We start from the raw sequence: 7961 nt of genomic DNA, 5'->3' as shown, positions 1-7961 counted from the left end.
TTGTCTCTCGCTCTCTACATTATAAGATTTGTCTCAGTGGTTAAATTTGTTTTCATGTCTTGGTATATTATATTAATGTAAACTAGAAATATCCAAATGTTCTATTCAAGTAATATTTTCAAAGACTACTTAAAGGGGCCTTGCCACTGACCCACTTGAAGGGTGGGAATAGGAAGAGATTATTTCTTCACACTTAAAAAATACAATCAACTGTTGAACACAGGAATGGTATCATATGCCCCTAAAGACAATACAAAGAGAATGAAACAACATCATTTCTAGGAAACTTTGTGTTGATCTCATGAGGCCAGTTCAAAATGTACTAAATGTCATCATGGCACAGAAAATCTTTTGCTAAAATTGTTTTGGGCAATTATATATTACTTTTCAAAGCTGTTATGAAATTCCTTCTCTATTAACCCAGAGACAATTATAATATTACTTGACCATAGGAATGATATGACATAAATGCTGACTGGATTTCCTGACAGAAGCAATACTGCTTTATCATTTTTGTATTAACTTCTGGCTATAGGAGCCATTTGCTGCACTGTTACTTCTATTTGCCAATTATCTGATACTGGATTAGTTTAGATTTTAATTTATTTGCAAATGCTTTCTATTTGTAAAGCAAACCAAATAGAATATCTTACAATTATAGCATTCTTCTTAAAAAGGAAAGAGTAATTATTTTATTATGTGAAATAGTATTCTTTAGATCAAAGATATCAAAAAGTTCAAAAACACTATGTGTTCCCACCACAGTAAAGGTTTTATTGACCACCAATACTAAAAAAAATAAAATCTGTCAGCGAGTCTACTAATTAAGGCTTTAAAAAAGCAAACCTGATGTTCTTCAAGATGAGTTTGGGGCCTATGGTATCACACTGTATGATTCTTAAGTGGAGAAGATAAAATGTATAGGCAACAGGGCTACTGAAAAAGTCAGAACTCTATTCTGTGTCCGCCAGTACCCCTTCCAGGTCCCAGAAAGTGAGTGTTCCATAAGGTACCCACTGGAGATAGGTATCTAAAATAAGCTTGAGAATGTAATTATTTTGAGATTTATTAATTGCCATAACAAAAGGGGCCAGATAACTCAATAGAAACAATTCTTTCAACTGCAGAGATCTGTATTTATATCCTGGTCGAGTGAAAATAAACTTGATGACTGGCTTCTCTTTCCTATAACAATCTCCTTACTGACTCTACCTCTGCTTTGAAAAGGCCAAGGTCTGAGATAGTATTATGCAACAGCCTAACATATAAAACATTTACAGGGGGAGAATGAGAATCATTATATTAATAACATTAATCTTCCAAAAAACAAAAGTCCAGGACCAGATGGCTTCACAGGCAAATTCTATCAAGCATTTAGAGAAGAGGTAACACCTATCCTTCTCAAACTCTTCCAAAAAATTGTAGAGGGAGGAATATTCTCAAGCTCATTCTATGAGGCCCCCATCACCCTGATACCAAAATCAGACAAAGGTATCACAAAAAAAGAAGTTACAGACCAGTATCACTGATGAACACAGACGCAAAAAACCTCAACAAAATACTAGCAAACAGAATCCAACAGCACATTAAAAGGATCACACACCATGATCAACTGTGATTTATCCCACTTCAATTTGTATATATTGAAGGATTCTTCAATATACACAAATCCATCAATGTGATACACCATATTAACAAATTGAAGAATAAAAACCATATGATCGGGCTTCCCTGGTGGTGCAATGGTTGAGAGTCCGCCTGCCGATGCAAGGGACATGGGTTCGTGCCCCGGTCCGGGAGGATCCCACATGCCGCGGAGCGGCTGGGCCCGTGAGCCATGGCCGCTGAGCCTGCGCTCCGCAACGGGAGAGGCCACAGCAGTGAGAGGCCCGCGTACCGCAAAAAAAACAAAAACAAGAACAAAAACATACGATCATCTCAATAGATGCAGAAAGAGCTTTTGACAAAATTCAACACACGCTTATGATAAAAACTCTCCAGAAAGTGGGCATAGAGGGAACCTGCCTCAACATAATAAAGGCCATATACTACAGACCCACAGCAAACATCCTTCTCAATGGTGAAAAACTGAAAGCATTTCCTCTAAGATCAGGAATAAGACAAGGATGTCCACTCTCGCCACTATCATTCAACATAGTTTTGGAAGTCCTAGCCACAGCAATCGGAGAAGAAAAAGAAATAAAAGGAATCCAAATTGAAAAACAAGAAGTAAGACTGTCACTGTTTGCAGATGACATGACAAAATCCTAAAGATGCCACCAGAAATCTACTAGAGCTAATCAATGAATTTAGTAAACTTGCAGGATAGAAAATTAATACACAGAAATCTCTTGCATTCTTATACACTACCAATGAAAGATCAGAAAGAGAAATTAAGGAAACAATCCCATTTACCATTGCAACAAAAAACAATAAGGATAAATAGTAATAAAGCATAGAAAACTGAAGCTAAACAATTTTCTCCCCCCTCCGCTTACAATTCCAACATGTCAACTCACAGCCACTGGCCTAGAGCCTACTTGGTCACTTACAACAATACTGCTCCTTGGTCAATCCTAAAGAAGTGGGCAATTTGAGGGACTTCCAGTGGTTAAGAATCCAGCTGAAAGTGCAGGGGACACGGGTTCGATCCCTGGTCCGGCAAGATTCCACATACCACAGAGCAACTAAGCCCGTGCACAGCAACTACTGAGCCTGTGCTCTAGAGCCTGCGAGCCACAACTACTAAGCCCACGTGCCACAAATACTGAAGCCTGTGAGCCTAGAGCCCGTGCTCTGCAACAAGAGAAGCCTGCACACCGCAGTGAAGAGTAGCCCCCGCTCGCCACAACTAGAGAAAGCCTGCACGCAGCAACGAAGACCCAATGCGGCCAAATAAATAAATAAATATAAAAAATTTAAAAAAAAAAAAGAAGTGGACAATTTGAGGGTTAAATGTGGGAATTCTGTGCCACACCTTCCAAAGCCCTACACGTTGCCAGATAAAGTTTAAGTGAATATGAGAAAATCCACAGTAAACTCAGTACACCCAAGTGAGCAAGAAAAACAGACCTCATAGTAAAGCGGACCATGAGACGTTAAATCCATAGATTTCTGCTTGTTCAATGAGAGCGGCCACACTGTACTCGGCTGTACTATGGAGGGTGAGCTGAACAAAGTAACTCACTTTGAGACACCTTAGGTAGATACAACACTTCGTACCACTGAGAATAACTCCCATTGAAAGGTTATGGATAGTTGATTTGACCGATGTTCCGGGGAAAGAAACTTGTAACAAGAATATCCTTATCCTGAGAGTTTTAAAGAAAAGTCAAGGGAAGAACTAGGAGGGAGAGTGTTTTGAGATCTTCAAAGTGGTGAATACAGAACAAATCATTGCTTACTAAGCACTAGCCAATGCCAGAAACCCAGGGCCATCTACATTCTATCCCTTAGCTGTTTCACTATAAGTGGGCATTGGCTTACAGCTGAACTAGACCCCTGTAGCTGAGCTAGTGCCATGCTCAAGGCTCCATCTATGGCTCTGGATTACTCAATTTATGAAACAATAAATTGGATAAAGGCAAAGAATGTATGTGTACATTTTCAGGTGATACAAAACGGAAGAATACCAAAGATACTGGTGCACTTTCAGAACTCAAAAAGATCAGAATAGCTTGGAATATTGAGTCAAATATAAGATAAATGTAACCAGTTAAATAGAAGGCCCTGCATCTATAGGAAAAATATCACCACAATAGATCGTAGAGGTGTGGGTTAGCAGCACCTAAATGATATAAAGAGACATTTAAATCAACAATATGTCAATCCCAAGTCAAGAGTTTGATGCGGGCAACCAAAAAACCTAATGTGATCTCAAAACTAACAGTGTGGTATATCCTCCCTAGGTAATGACAAGAAAATTCTTGCAACTTTGGCTCTGAAAGAGGAATACTATCCTAAAAAGGCTTCCCTATCCCAGATCATGGTGTTCCTAGCCAATGATCTGTCTGCACCACTTCTCAGGGGCCACAGGAGCCTGGCCATCATGGTGTGGCTGCCCCTGGTCCTACTAGCCCTGGTCCACCCAGGGCTAAGGAATCACTACCTCAATGAATGTGTTACCCATTCATGGTACATGGATTGGGAAGCTCTGGCTTAGGAAATGTTGGGATTCATAAATGGAAACAAAGCTGTCATAAAAAGTACGGATCAAGGGGAATTTCCCCAGACCCAAATTATAGAAAAAAATTTAGATGACTGATATGATTATAGAAACAAAGTCTGAATTGCCAGGGGGCAGGGAAGCTTAGTAGCTACAAGTGAGGGTTTAGCCATGAGAATGCCTTCGTTCAAAACACAATTCCATCACTTATCGCCATATAAATATGAGGAAGTCATCTGACTCCTCTGTGCTTTCTTTGGTTTCCTATTCTGTACAGTAGGGATGATAACAGTACCAATCTCACAGGGTTGCTACAAAGACTGAATAACTTACTATGTGGTAATCCCTTAGAGGAATATTTAATAAACATTAGCTTTAATTATAATACATATGAATACAGTACAATTAAAATATATTTTATTTTGCAACAATCAAAAATTATAGAAAAGCTGCAAGAAAATAGGATTGTGATTTTTCCTGAACCATATGAGAATAAGCTGCCATTCTGATTTCCTATTCTACCCTAAGTACTTTAGTAAATTTTTTCATGTATTTTTAAATTCTTGAAGTTTTAAATATCTTTAGTATTATCTTGAAAATAAGGACATTCTCCTACATAACCGCAAAACAACAATCAAAATCAGAAAAGTAACAACGACATGCTGCTACCATCTAATCTTCAGACCTCAGTCAAGGGTCGGCATTCATCTCAATAATGTCTGTTATAGCAAAGCAACTAGTTCAGAATCACACGTGCATTTGTTTTCATTCTCTTTTAATCTGGAAGAGATCCTCTGTCTTTTCCTGACTTTCATGACCTTGACACTTTTCAACATTACAGTTCAATTATTTTGTAAGAAGTTCCTCAATTTGTCTTGGTCTGACATTTTCTCACAATCAGATTCAGGTTACAAATCTTTACAGGAGGAGTATCATAGAAGTGACACTGTATTTTCCATTGCATTGTATAAGTTTGTACACATTTTGATTGGCCTTATTAGAGGTATTGGTAACTTTGATCATTTTATTAGGTGGTGTCTACCAGGCTTCTCCACTAAAAAGTTACTCTTTTTCCCCTTTACCAGTTAATAAATATTGGGGGAGGGGGGTATTACTGTGCAACTATGTAAGTATCCCATCCCTCATCAAACTTTCAATATACTTGTTTATATATGTCAGTAAAAATGGGAAACGTGCAAAAGGCAACCTATTCAATATCAGCACTGTCTGGGCTTCTCTCCCTCTGAATCTCTGTGAGCAAAGGTTGAAGAGAAACTGCGTCAACTCATCTCACACCTTCCCCCAAGTATGAACCTCAAATAAAAAGATAAACATATAAGCAAGTATCATCAACTTCAAATTTAAGAAAAATTCTCTAAATAGACTGGGAATATCTATCAGAAACTTAAAGTATGGTATAATGTTGGAAACATTCTCAATAAAGTTAAAAGTAGACTAGAATTTTACAACTTTCTGTAGATTCTAATCTACAGTTAAAAGATATTAAAGTTTAACAAGGAAGAGATGCAGAAGACAGGATTGACTGAGTGTTGGCAAAGGTATGGGGAACTGGAGGGAAGGAAACTAAAATCAGAGCAGTTTAGCAGTATCTATGAAATCTGACAACGTTTTATCTTACAACTTAGAAAAAGTTTTAAACCAAGGCTGTAACTTTTAATATGCTCTTCCCTCTTGATAGACCATCATAATCTCAAAATTGAAAAGCATGTGTAGAGCTACATTTTTATATTACTGAAAGTCAGCATGATATCAACACATGACTGGTGTAGTTATTATTGCCATTGTCTAAAAGGTCTTTTAATGGGCTAGCAATATTTGAATTAAACAAAGATGTGATAATCCATAAATTATTACACATTTATTCCATAAAACTTATCTTCCTTGATTTTTTCAATTAAGTCAATAACTAGGTTATGCCATAATCCAGATTTCCAAAATTTTTTGTTCTATTGATATTAATATCAAAGTAGATAGCCTTCTGAAGCTAGTGTAGTTCTTCCATAGTTTTTATTTATTTTTAGTTGGAGCCACTTCTTACTGAGGAGATATAAACTGAAATTATTAACAGAACTAATAAATCATATGTAGATTACAGATAACACATTATATATATGGTATCCAAACACTGCGATGAACTACATATGGTAACTTATCATTGTTGCAGAATATACGACAGAACATTTTAATTATTTGTATAAATGACTACCACAGCATGATTTTTAACGTCACTTACATCAATATCTAGGCCCATAAACTGTTAAATTCTTTCTTCAAGGTTTTCAATGTTAAGATGCCATTTTTAAAAAATCAAAACTAGAAGCATGTTGCTCAATTTGTGAGCAACCTTTTTGAGACTGTATCTTGACAACAGAAATGGTCTCAGTAGAAGTTAGTTTCAGATTTATTTGCTCATAAATCTCCTTTATAGGTATATATATTTTTGTCATTTTTAATTCAAATGTTACTTTTGTTTATATCAGTTTGTTTCTTTCTATTAAAAGTTTTTTTCTAAAATAAAAAAATTCTAATCTTTAAACGGTTGAAATATCCACACTTAGATGTTCGGTACACTTTTGCTAACAGTTTTAATAATATGCAATAGTTCATAGTCAAATGACTGTGGGTAGTACAAGTTCAAAATAAGTTTTTCACCGAAGACCATTTGGCATTTATTTGGAGATATGCTGTTGTTTCACACAATTATTCTACTGCATTTCATTCACATCTTATCTCAATTAAATATAATTGTTTTTATCAGCATTCAATAGGATGATGACATTCTCACCATGCATCCAAGAGATTTAATGTCATATCTGTCATGTGATTCATGAGGACATTTAATGTTTGGGCACAAAGATCAGATATGATTTTTGACTTGTTCCTAGGACAGTTGAGCCCACATTTCACGGGAATAAACTTATACTATGTCGCCAAATATGCCATAGAATATTTACTAATATTCTGACCAAGATTCTTACTTGTACACTTTTTTCCTTTGCCAATAAACTTACTCTTCATCATGTGTTAATAGTTAATATTCAAAATCATTTTTGCAATTTTCCTCTCAAACTGAAAATTGTACTTTCTATAACAGTCGTACAATCAATGAAAAAGTCATGGGGAGAGTTGCACTTTTTAAATTTTAATCTGTAAATTCAATATGAATAATTCTTTTTTTAATTCTCATGATTGTAATCAACAATTAAAACTTCACTTAGTAGCACAGATATAAGCTGCAGGGATTTTATCTGACCTGCTCAAGTTGTAGGTTTGAATTTGGTGAGATTAATTTTCTTGATCACTGTCATTATTTTATCAGTAATTACCTTCAACAAATCACAAATCCATATTGTCCTATTAGCAAATTTTATGTAGTTTGTGCTTAACAGCATAAAATGCTTACTTTATTGTTTCCAAGTTTTAACAAATTAATAATAGTGCCTCTCTGAAGATTTATCTTTTCTTTACAGTTTTGTTTCTTTTCTAAACTCCACTTTCTTTGTTTCCACCATTATCTTGACCTTATTTATTCTTTTGAAAGAATTAAAAATGAAATAGTTTTATTTATAGAGTAAAAAAAATTTAGTATATTTTCCTCCCAAATATTTATAGTCAGAAATATAATAAATTCTTTGAAAAATCATAAATTAAGATAAATGTAAAAACATCAAAATATAAATATCTATTTTAAAAGTTATTTTACTTTTAAAATATTTGAAATTAAATACTAAAATTAAAAAGTAAAGTTTAAATTGTAACAACTAATTTTTAAATC

This window comes from Leucopleurus acutus (assembly GCF_964270905.1).
Source record: "Leucopleurus acutus genome assembly, chromosome: 9".
NCBI classification, from domain to species: domain Eukaryota; kingdom Metazoa; phylum Chordata; class Mammalia; order Artiodactyla; family Delphinidae; genus Leucopleurus; species Leucopleurus acutus.
This window is presented reverse-complemented; position numbering follows the sequence as displayed.